The 12086-nt window shown below is 37.9% G+C and overlaps 1 long non-coding RNA gene across 2 annotated transcripts in view; it reads right to left on the bottom strand.

Annotated features, from left to right (window-relative positions):
- Window positions 1-214: 214 nt before the first annotated feature.
- LOC104004372 (uncharacterized) overlaps window positions 215-12086 on the bottom strand; it is a 32506-nt gene continuing 20634 nt past the window's right edge. Inside the window, exon 5 of one of the 2 annotated variants that reach the window (XR_008538791.2) lies at window positions 215-730. This is a non-coding gene — a long non-coding RNA (uncharacterized LOC104004372). Of the gene's footprint in view, window positions 731-7160; window positions 7284-12086 lie in introns of those variants that run through there. The other variant, XR_008538792.2, reaches the window with a different exon arrangement.

The raw sequence follows: 12086 nt of genomic DNA, 5'->3' as shown, positions 1-12086 counted from the left end.
CTTGAACTCCTGACCTTACGATCCACCTGCCTCAGCCTCCCAAAGTGCTGGGATTACAGGCATGAGCCATTGCACCTGGCCAATAATTCTTAGTTTCTAATAACTATGTTAAAAAAGTAAAAATGAAACAGATAAAATTAACCTTAGTTATTAATTTTAATACATTTTATTTAAATCAGTACATTTGAAATATTACCATTTTAATATGTAATCAATACAAAAATTATTAATGGGATAGTTTACTTTTTTTTTGTACAAAGTCTTCAAAATCCAGTGTACTTAGAGCACATCTCAGTTCAAACTAGCCACATTTCAAGTGCTCAGTAGCCACATATGGCTAGTGGTCACTGCATTGAGCAGTACAGGACTTGATAATAAGGCGAGAGGAGAAAGTAACCAAACAAGAGAGAGTCAAATTAAGTTCTTTTGGCTCATTGGGCAAATTGTAAATGCTTCTCTGGGATTAGCTGCCTTCAGTTTTTACAACACCAAAGCTGAGAAGTCTGGTTGCAAACAGTCTGAGTTGGGTTGCCCAAGATTCTAGCCAGCCAAGAGTCAATCAGTCGATGAGCTTAGTTGCACATGGGTGAAACTTGGCAAGATTTATCTTTGCCATCCAAACACGTTTGCAGTCCACACCAGATGAGAACATATATGCTTTTTATTATTTAATCAGCTATCCTGATCTTCAGTTAGGATGACCATAGAATTTTTTGTCCAAACTGGCACACTTTTGAGAGAGAAAGAAGGCACTATTAATAATGGTCCTGGGACAACAGGCATAATATGAGACTGTTCCTGCTGGCAAATCAGGACATATGGTCACCCTACCTTTAGTCAATGTTTCCATCTCTCAAAAGAACTTGGGTTACTGCCAGTAGTCACATGTATCTCCAGGATACATGTAACTCCAATTAAGAGGTGCCAGTTCCCACAGCAGCCTATGCACAAAGCCCTAAATTTATCTTATAGGATTCATCCCAAGAGCCTGCATCATACAGGGTCCTTTACTCCCATGTCTAATACCACTGCTTTGATGCAATTTGCAAGCTTCTTGTTTTGCAATTTTCCACTCTGAGTCTTGTTTAAATTAGGGGTTTAATGAGAAATGGCTGTTGTTAGTTAAATGACACCTCTTCTTGGCAGGGTCTCCCAAGGAAACTAGAGGACCAGTAAACAAACTGTGCATGAAGGTGGATGGAATAGCCCTATCTTTTTTTTTTTTTTTTTGGTCCTTTCTTTTCTATCTTTCTTTCATTTTCTCTTATATATGAAAAGAAGTACAGCAATCAGCTGTGACAGCCGAGAGAAATGTTTCATGGGAAGTAACAGATGGCTCAAAGCCACCTTCATTTCTGAGGAGAGGGAGAGTGCCTGTGGGCCTGGAAAATTGAAGGTTTGGAAACTAATTTTGTTTGACTCTTTAATCCTTTTCAAACATAGGCCCCAAAATGGAAGATTAAAGGATTTTACTTTTGCTGCTCAGTAAATTCAGCTCAGAAAAGTAAAAGATATAGAAGTAAAATGGCTGTGGATAAAACAAGACCCAACAGGAGGAACTTACCTTTATTAGCCCAAGGATAGTAAATTCCTCTGCTTAGGATTTTGTTGTTATTATAGTTGTTTATGTGAAGACTGGAGTGTTTTATATGATTGGAAGACAGTGGGTCACCAGACAACTAAAGTTATATTTTACATGGAAACTACAGTCAGAATACTCAGAGCAAAAAGGCATAAGTGAGATTTACAGATAGGTTTGTATAAGCATTACAGTAAAGTAATGAAAAGCACAAAGGACTCAGATCCATTCATTCATTCATTAGATATTTTATGGAGCACCTACTATGTATCTGGCAATGTTCAGTTCTAGGGTCTGGGATCAGTTGTGAACAAGGTAGAGAAGGACTCTGTCCTCTACAACAGCAAGAAGTTGACAGTAAAGAAGTGAACAAATAGTAAAATAATTTCAGATGTGTATAAGCATGTGAAGAAAGTGTAAGAGTATTAAGAGAGAGTATAACTAGAATGAGATGATGGTACTTTAAATAATGTGGTCAAGAAAGGCGTCTCTGAGGTGACATTTAACCTGAAACTGGAATGCTGAGAAGGACCCTTCCAGTGTCAGGAGTACTATATGAAATAGTATATTGGACTACTATGTGCCAGGCACAATTCTAGGTAGTGGGGATATTGGGTGAACAAATTAGTCAAAATTTTTACCCTCATAGAGTGTGCTGCTCCTGCTGCTTCTTCTTCTTTTTTTTTTTTTTTTTTTTTTTTTGAGACCAGGTATCCCTATGTTATTCAGGCTGAAATGCAGTGGCACAATCACAGCTCGCTCAGCCTCAAACTCCTGGACTCAACCTTCTGAGTAGCACTGCAGGCACTCAACACCATGCCTGGCTGATATATATATATATATTTTTTTAGAGATAGAGTCTCACTATGCTGCCCAGGGTGGTCTCAAACTCCTCCCACTTTGACCCCCCAAAGTGTTGAGGTTCCAGGTGTGAGCTATTGCACCTGGTCAACTTTGTATTTTAGTGGGGTAGGAAAAATAATAAGAACTAAGTGGAAAAACTCAACAGGGAGGTGTTTATGGAGAAAAATTAATCCATGAAGATGATAGATTATAGTCAGGGAAGACTTCATTGAGAAGATGAAGTTTGTGCAAGTACCTGTAGACAGCAAGGGAGTGAGCCACGCCAATTTATGGGGGAAGACAAGGCAACAGAGAGAACAGCTGATGCAAAGGCCTTAGGCAAGAATATATGTAGCTTGTTTGAGTAACAGCAAGGAGGCAAATGTGGCTAGAGTTTAACCCTAAAAAGAAGACCAATTTATACTTAATAGTTAATATTAGAAGACAGTGGGTACCTCAAAAGTAGAGAGCATCTTTATATTCCAGAACTGTCATCTTCTTGCCCAGAGAAGCTCTTTATCCAACAGCGGAAGGCCTGTGTTTAGCTCTGGGAGATAACACTTTAAATAAAGTTCTCTTTTCATATTTTCCTCATCTACCTCAAACTTCACAATTCTTTTAACATATTATATACACTGGAAGTTTACATGTGTCCACAGGTAGGTTGCTTCAATATTTTCTAACTTGATTTATTCATTTTTAAGAAAAGATGAAAGATTCTCTGGCCAATGCTATAAGACTTTGTTCATGATTTCAACCAATTATTAGTATAATCTTCCATTTTTTAGGGGAACTTCCACATACCTTTCTGTTATTGATTTCTACTTTAATTCTGTTGTGGCCAGAGAAAATACTTTGTATGATTTCAACAGTTTTACAAAATTGAGATTTGTTTTATGGCATTCAATGTGGCCTTAATGATTATCCTGTGTGCATTTGAAAAGAATGTATATTCTGCTGTTGTTGGATGGAAGATCTCCAACTCTCCACTGTCTACTGGCTTGCATAACTTCTGAAAATAAGTCTTCTGTAACTCTTATATTTGCTACTCTGTATATATGTATGTGTGTATATATATATATATCTTTTCCCCCCTGCTGCTTTCTATTTTTTTTCTATCAATTAGTGATAGAAATGTGTTGAAATCTCCAACTCTAATTGTGGATATGTGTATTTCTCTTTTGAGTTATACCAGCTTTATCTTTATGCGTTTTGAAGCTCTATTATAGAGGCATAAACATATATAATTATGTCCTGTCAAGCAATTTGTTAATCATTATAGTAATATTCTTCAAATATATTTTGTCTGATGTTAATATAATTGGACTTTGCTTTTTTGTTCAATCTAAAAATTTCTACATTTTAATTGGAGTGTTTAAACAACTTAAATTTAATATAATTTTTATATAGTTGGGTTGAAATCTACCATCTTGATAGCTAAAAGTTTTATTTTTAAAATTTTTTTTTTCTTTTATTCTTTTCCTGACATCTTTTGGAGTGAATACTTTTTATGATTCCATGTCATCTCCACTATGGTCTTATTAACTATGCCTCTTTTTAATTGTTTTAGCAGTTTTTCTAGAAGTTGTAATACTCATTTCTGAATTATCACTTTCTACCTTTGAATAATCAAATACTACCTGACATGCAGTATAAAAACCTTACGACAGTGTACTTCCCCATTCTGTCTTTTGTGTTATTGCTGTGATGGATTTTTCTTCTACATGTTATAAACGCCACAATACATTAATATTATTTTTGTTTTAAAAAGTTAATTATCTTTTAAGCAGACTACACATGAAAAAAGTTTTTTGTTTTGTTTTGTTTTTTGTTTTTTTTTGAGACAGAGTTTTGCTCTTGTTGCCCAGGCTGGAGTGCAGTGTCACTATCTCGGCTCACTGCAACCTCCACCTCCTGGGTTCAAGCAATTCTGCCTCAGCCTCCCGAGTAGCTGGGATTACAGGCGCGTGCCACCATGCCCAGCTAATTTTGTATTTTTGGTAGAGATGGGGTTTCGCCATGTTGGTCAGGCTGGTCTCGAGCTCCTGATCTCAGGTGATCCACCTGTCTTGGCCTCCCAAAGTGCTGGGATTACAGGCGTGAGCCACTGCACCCGGTGACAAGAGTTGTATATTTACCCACATATCAACCATTGCTGATACTCTTCATTCTTTAGTGTAGACCCAAATTTTCAAATAATACTCTTTCTTTCTGATTTTATTTCTTGCATTGCAGTTCTGTTGGCAGTGAATTCTGTCAACTTTTTTCTTTTAAAAAGGTCCTTATTTTTTACTTAGTTTTTCAAATATACTTTTACTGGATATGGAATTCTAGTTAGATTTTTTTCCTTCTTTTGGCGCTTCACTCCATGGTCTACTGGCTTGCATAGCTTCTGAAAAGAAGTCTTTCATAACTCTTATATTTGATACTCTGTATATTTATCTTTTCCCTCTTGCTGTTTTTAAGATTTTCTTTTTATCATTGATGTTCTGAAATTTAATTATGATGTGCCTTTGTGTGGCATTCTTAAAATGTTTATTCTGCTTCTTCTATTATCATACCGTTTTTATTAACCATCATTCCTTTTCTTCTCATTTCTTACTTTTTTTGGAGTAATCAAGTATTTTCTATTATTTTCTTTTATTAGCATATTAATTATAATTTTAGTGATTAATTTAGATATTATAGTATGCACACTAGACTTATTATGGCCCATAATAAATTAATATTTTTAACACCTCCCAGACAATGAAAGGACTTTGGATATTTTAACGCAATTTTTTACTTACTGCCTTTTGTGCTATTTTTGCCATATATTTTAAACCCTATAACATATAAATACAATGTTTATTTATAATAATATAAATATATTTATATTGTTACCTTATTGTTCATGCAGTCAATATATTTACTGACATGTTTACCCTTTCTTGTGCTCTTTCCACCTTTGTGCATTTCTGTGATTCCATTTAAAATAATTCTTCAACTTCCTGAATAATTATTTTAAATATTTATTATTGTATATTTGTGCTAATTTTTTGTTAATATGCAAACATTTTTTCCCCCTTGATTTTTGAAGACTATTTTCACTCAGTATAGAATTCTATGTTGGCAGTTATTTTATTTCAGTAGTTTACAGATCCTATCCCATTGTCTTCTGACTGCCATTATTAATGTTGAGCATCAGCCAATTTATCATTGTTACTTTTAAAGTAATAAGTCTTTTTCTTTTAGCTGCTTTTAAATTGCTTTGTTTGGCTGGGTGTGGTGTCTTATGCCTGTAATCCCAGCACTTTGGGAGGCTGAGGTGGGTGGATCTCCTGACATCAGGAGTTTGAGACCAACCTGGGCAACATGGTGAAATCCCATCTCTACTAAAAATACAAAAATTAGCTGGGCATGGTGGTGGGTGCCTGTAATCCCAGCTACTTGGGAGGCTGAGGCAGGAGAATCACCTGAACCTGGGAGATGGAGGTTGCAGTTAGCCGAGATCACAACATTGCACTCCAGCCTGGGTGACAAGAGCAAAACTTTGTCTCAAAAATAATAATAATAATAAATAAATAAATAAATTGCTTTGCTTTTAGCGTTCAGCAGTTTGAATACCTTGTGACTGGAGTAGTTTTCTTTGTATTTAACCTTTGTTGAGTTTCTTAGAGCTTTTTGAATGTGTGGGCTGATATGTTTCATTGGACTTTGGAAATTCTCAGTTGTTATCTCTTCAAATATTGCTCCTGTCCCATTTTCTTGCTCCTTTACTTCTAGAAGGCCAATCACAAATGTTAGCTCTTTCTTATTTTATATACCCTTACACTCTTGTCATCAATTGTCTCAAAAATACTGATGACAGTAGAGTTGAAATCTCTTTCTGATAACTCCAATATCTGAGATACCTGTGGATCCATTTCTACTATTTGCTCTTTATCTCTTGATATTCAATTGTTTGGTCCTATGTCCAGGCATGCTCAGTCATTTTCAATTGAATAATTCCTATTACCTACGAAAAACTGTAGTGGCTCTGGTGATACATCTTCTTGCACAAAAGATTTATTTTTCTTCTTGGAAGTAATTAGAGAAGTATGTAACCTTGGTTCAAAGGGGAATTGGGAGAAATTGAGGCTGAGTTTCTGGTTTTGTGAGGACTTGTCTACTTCCAGTCTGCCTTTACTCTCAGTGTGCAGTTCTTTATGGGTCTCAACTCAATAGCAGAATGTTTACCACTGCCTCTCATCTTTGGTTGGGCTTTGAACTCCAATTTTTATCTCCTAGCACCGTGACATGAACAAAACTTTGCTAGGCTTTTTAATCTTTCTGTGCATCTTTCTGTTTGCCTTCTAACCCTGCACAGTTTCGCAATAGCGCAATGTCTCAAGAGGAGGAGCAACAAATAACATTAATTTGTTTCATTGCATTTCCTTTCCTTCCAGGATATTTATCTCCTAACTCCTTTCTGCCTTGATTATTGTCTAATGCCTTCAAACCGCTGCATTTTACTATTTGTCCAGGTTTCATCGATGTTAATAAAGGAAGAGCTGATTTGATATAAGCTACTCTCTCATTCTTAAAAATGTGGATTAACTGTGCTTTTAAATTTCTTATAATTCTACATATAATTTTGATTAAAATTTTATTTAAACATCAAAAGATCTTATATTTCTTCCATGTCAAATAACAATCTGAAGTTAGGATGCCTATTACTTGGCAACCACATTTTTAATAGATGACTACAACGTGGTCACTCTAGAAAACAAGCGGTAGGAGGAAAGAAACAAACCAAGAGATCATATTACCAGGAAGTTCTTAGTTGAAACCAAAGGGAAAGGTACTGGAAAAAAAAGCTCTTCGATGTTGGCGTGGGTGTCTGTAGGAGAAAGAGAACCATTAACAACTCATCTATTTTTAGAAAATATCTTTTTCTTTCTAAAAATATGACTGTTTATCAAGTAGCACTACGATCAGTGTAACTTTGTAAAATGAGATGTTGACTGAAAATCAGGTGATAATAATCATTCTGTGTCTGCTGAGGTTTTGAAAATAAAGTGGCAGAACTGAGTAGCCCCTTTTCCTCAACTATTGAAAAATCAGCACTGGATCAGTCATGGTGAGAATCAGTACTGCATGGTAGCATTCACAGAAAAGTGATAATCCGTGCCCAATTTATACTAAGGGTAGTTATGTAAATGAGTGAATGACGGAAGAAATTAACAAACACAACCTCTGTGGTCTTAATTGGTTTGTCAACCTACAGCAAACTATTAACTTGTGCTCCCACAACAAAAATGGAAAACCACCAGGGAGTGGTGCTGCAGTTCACAAAGCAGGTGATACCAGAAAGTGCACGGAAGAAATCCTGAGAGACAGTCAAGGAATGAGAAGGAATCTTGGCATCGTTGTGTCTGGAGTTCTATTTCCCAGATTTTGTCACTTCTTAGCTATGTGTTCTTAGTTATACAGCCTAAGTCTTTCCTTCTTCACTTGTAAAATAAGAAGAATAATAATACCCACCTTGTGAAGCTGTTGCACAGATGAGCAATTTCCTAGCAAAATGGCAGGCATGAATAAATTCTTAATAAGTAATTGGTATTTCTGTCACTTCCTCCTCAAAACCTCCAGAATAATAATACATATTTGGTTATTTATTGGTGTGTAATAATTTACGTGGAGGACAATTGGCGTCATTTTTTTCAGAATGAACTTTCAATTTTTATATTAGAAGAGTCATGTGAAACCAGAAAAGAGTGTGATAATGATTTCATTAAAATAACTCATAATAATTATACCAAGAGCTGTTAGAAATTTCTCATGAGGAAATGAAACAATTAAAAACTACGAGGTTGAGAAAGAAGGAAATCAAACTGGGTAGTCTTTGTAATTATGATTTGTATTCCATTTATCATTTGAATACAACGAGACTTCATTGTAGCCTTGGTCCTTTGTCATCAGTGCTTAGAAGCACAAAAATTAATTGTGGCACAATGACCTTGACACTGATCAGCATGCTATTTCTTGTACCACAATTTTAATGGTTATTCAGAAATAAGAGCCTTTTACTTTATTGAGCCTACCTCATCCTCTTCTTCATGTCCTCAACTTAGCTCCTTACTGGTTTAGAATCCACAGCCCACAATTAAAATCATTCAGTCTCCCTCTTTTTTTTGTTTGTTTTTTGAGACGGAATCTCGCTCTGTCGCGTGGGCTGGGGTGCAGTGGCGCGATCTCGACTCACTGCAAGCGCCGCCTCCCGGGTTCACGCCATTCTCCTGCCTCAGCCTCCCGAGTAGCTGGGACTACAGGCGCCTGCCACCACGCCCGGCTAATTTTTTGTGTTTTTAGTAGAGATGGGGTTTCACCGTATTAGTCAGGATGGTCTCGATCTCCTGGCCTCGTGATCCTCCCACCTCGGCCTCACAAAGTGCTGGGATTACAGGCGCGAGCCACTGCACCCGGCCTCAGTCTCCCTCTTAACTTCCTTGCCCCTTCCTTTTCTAATTATGAAGGCTGCCGAAACAGCAACTTTCTCACCATCCCTCCATTTCCCTTTATAAAGAAACTTGAGATTTCTAGGCTTGTTTTCCCTACTCTGTCTCCACTAATTTCTCTTAAATCTTCTCCAGTTGGGATACTGTGCCCACTACTCCTCTAAAATTGTTCATATCAAAGGTATCAAATCCAGCAGTCAACTCTACATCCTTAACTCATTGAGTAGTATTTGATACAGATTCCCCACTCTGACAAGCCTTTAGTTGACGACAGGGACACAAAATTACCCACATTGTCTCAGATTTCACAGGCTGCTTCTACTCAGTCTCCTCTGAGGATCCTCTTTTTTTCTGATTTCTGAATATGGGAGTGCATTGGGGCAAGTCCTCAAACTCCTCTTTATACAGATTCACTCCCTTGATGATCTCATTCAGACAATGGCTTTAAATGATATCTACATATTTTATCAAGTCTAATATGAAATGAAGGAAGAGATCAAGTTGAGCAATTCACTTTAAAGTGTTTTAAATTGTTCTTAATTAATAGACTTGATTTCTTACAGGAGGTTTAGATTTGCAGAAAAATTGAATAGAAAGCGCAGAGAATTCCCGTATACTCCGTCTCCTTCCCCTAGTGTCCCCTGTTATTAACATGTTGCAGTAGTCTGGTATATTTGTTTTAAGTGATGAACTAATATTATTAAATAACATTATTATTAAATAAAGTTCATAGTTTATATTAGGGTTCACACATTGAGTTTACATCCTGGGGATTTTGAAAAATGCACAGTGTCGTGCATCCACCATTATAGTTTCATACATGATAGTTTCACTGCCCTAAATAGTCCCTGTGCTTTCCCTGTTCTTCCATCTCCCTTTGTCCCCCACCCCTGGCAACACTGGGGTGTTTTAATTGTATAGACTAAATGACTTGACTCTTCCCAGGAGCGACAAGAAAAAGCCCATCCTGGAGTTTTCTGCTACTCCTGACACGCTGCCTTTGTGTTTAATGTTCTTGCTTTTCAAAGCTATTAAGGAACAACGGCACACTTCTTGGGTGTAAAAAAAAAAACAAAAAAAAAAGAAAGAAAAAACCACTTTACCTAATAATGTTCCATCTTGTACTTCTTTCAGAAAGATTGCTTGGTTTCTAATTATCACTCGGCTGTAGCCTCTGCTACTGACGTCTGAAGGCTGTGATTAGCATGGGAGTTCATTGGGAAATAGTTTCTCACATAGATTCATTTCCTTTCTAGGATTCTTCCCACTCTCACCTTTTTTCTCTCTCTTCTCATCTCCATTTTCTAATAACTTTGAGTTATTGACATGTTTTCATCTGTTTTTATGCAATGCCACTTTAATTAAAAATGCCAAAAGCAAAATGATTTTTTTCAGCCAGTCCTGAAGGAAGGCTGTGCTTGAGAGTTTCCAAATGGCAGATTCTCCAATATTGGTATTGGGAGTGGGGGAGTAGGGAGTATGGAGAGCTACCAAAGGCCTCATGTCTTTCTGGAGGATGGAACAGAAGGACCGCTAAGTGGATGGCTTGTCTTTACTGGTAAGGAGAGGGTTTCCATCCTAGTTGTCTCAGGACTACCTGCAAAAGTGATGGAAACTTGGCAGGTGGAAATAAAGATTTGTGGCCTTCAGCTTGACTCCTGGGGGTTTCTCCCTCCTTTACTCATAGGACCACAAGCATTGGATTATTTCATAAGCCTTCCATACTAGGGTCTTTCCTTGAAAAAACCTGCCAGTTGCAAAATCATAGCTATTACCAAATGCAGAGAAATCTTCTCAGTGCTAAGGGAGAAGATCATGTATCTAAGAGAGGAAATTATATTCATTGGGCAAACTGAGTTCTAAGAATGGTTCATTCTCCCAAATGGCTTGCCATTTCCCAAATGCACATATCAATCCCAAGTGCTCAACCAATGTCAGTGTTGCCATTTCTTCCTTTCTCCCTCCTTTTCTGTGATGTCTCCTCTGTGGCTCCAGGGAGAGCCGGTCACTCCTTCTTCAATCTCCCCATGGTTCTTTAGACATACCTTTAGTATAACACTCTTCATTCTCCACTAAGTGACAAGTTCTTTCTGAGAGGCAAGAAGTTTATCTAGAGCAGGGGTCCCCAACCCCCAGGCCTGCAGACTGGTACCAGCTCGTGGCCTGTTAGGAACCAGGCTGCACAGCAGGAGGTGAGCAGTGGGCAAGCGAGCATCACTGCCAGAGTTCTGCCTCCTGTCAGACCAGCAGCAGCCTTAGATTCTCATAGGAGCACAAACCCTATCGTGAACCGTGCATGAGAGGGATCTAGGTTGCCTGCTCCTTATGAGAATCTAGTGACTGATGATCTGAGGTGAAACAGTTTCATCCCCAAACCATCTCTCCCTCCCCCTCCCAATCCATGGAAAAATTGTCTTCCATGAAACAGATCCCTGCTGTCAAAAAGGTTGGGGATTGCTGATCTAGACCTCTGTGATCCATAGTCAGGTGCTCAAGGAATTGCTAATTGAAAGAATGAACTTAGATCTTTTAGACACAGTATAGCAGGAGTCCTGGCTGGAGTGCAGGCTGCGTTGACCCTCTGGCCACTCCAGCATGTCTGGAGGATGAGTGGAACTAGCCTGCTAACGGGAATTTCATGAGGACTGAGAACATTCTGGGAAAGAATTAGTTCTATAAGACTCGTTCCTGGAAAAACCTAATCTCTCCTGCCTCCAGGCCTCTACACATGCTCTGCACATGTTCTGCCTGAAACTCTGCCTCCACCTCTTTACTGAGCTAATTTTGTTCATATATCAGAGCTAAGTGTCTTAGGAAACTTCCTTAGGAAACCTCTGCTAGCCACCCAGATTGTCAGCCTCCTTGTTCTTCCCCCCTTGCCCACCCCCTGGCTCCAATTTCTGCACTGGTACCTATATCATGCTTAGTTACTTGTCCAATGTTTGCCCTACCTGCTTGTTTGTAAACTTCCTAAGGTCAAAGATCATCTTTGTTATGTTTACTGCTATACCCCTAGAATTAGGCTCAGTTCCTACACATAGTAGAGACTCAAAAATATATGTTAACGAATGAGTATATGCAAATGCCTACTCAGTGCTTCACTGCAGTATCTTATAAGCATAACAAACCTAATACGTTGCAGACTTTTGATTTCCTTGCCGCAGTCTGTTTTTTATCTTCCTGAT

Source organism: Pan troglodytes, chromosome 14, assembly GCF_028858775.2.
Source record: "Pan troglodytes isolate AG18354 chromosome 14, NHGRI_mPanTro3-v2.0_pri, whole genome shotgun sequence".
In the NCBI taxonomy this organism is placed as follows: Eukaryota; Metazoa; Chordata; class Mammalia; order Primates; family Hominidae; genus Pan; species Pan troglodytes.
Note: the sequence above shows the minus strand (reverse complement) of the source record. Positions and strands in the feature narration are given on the sequence as shown.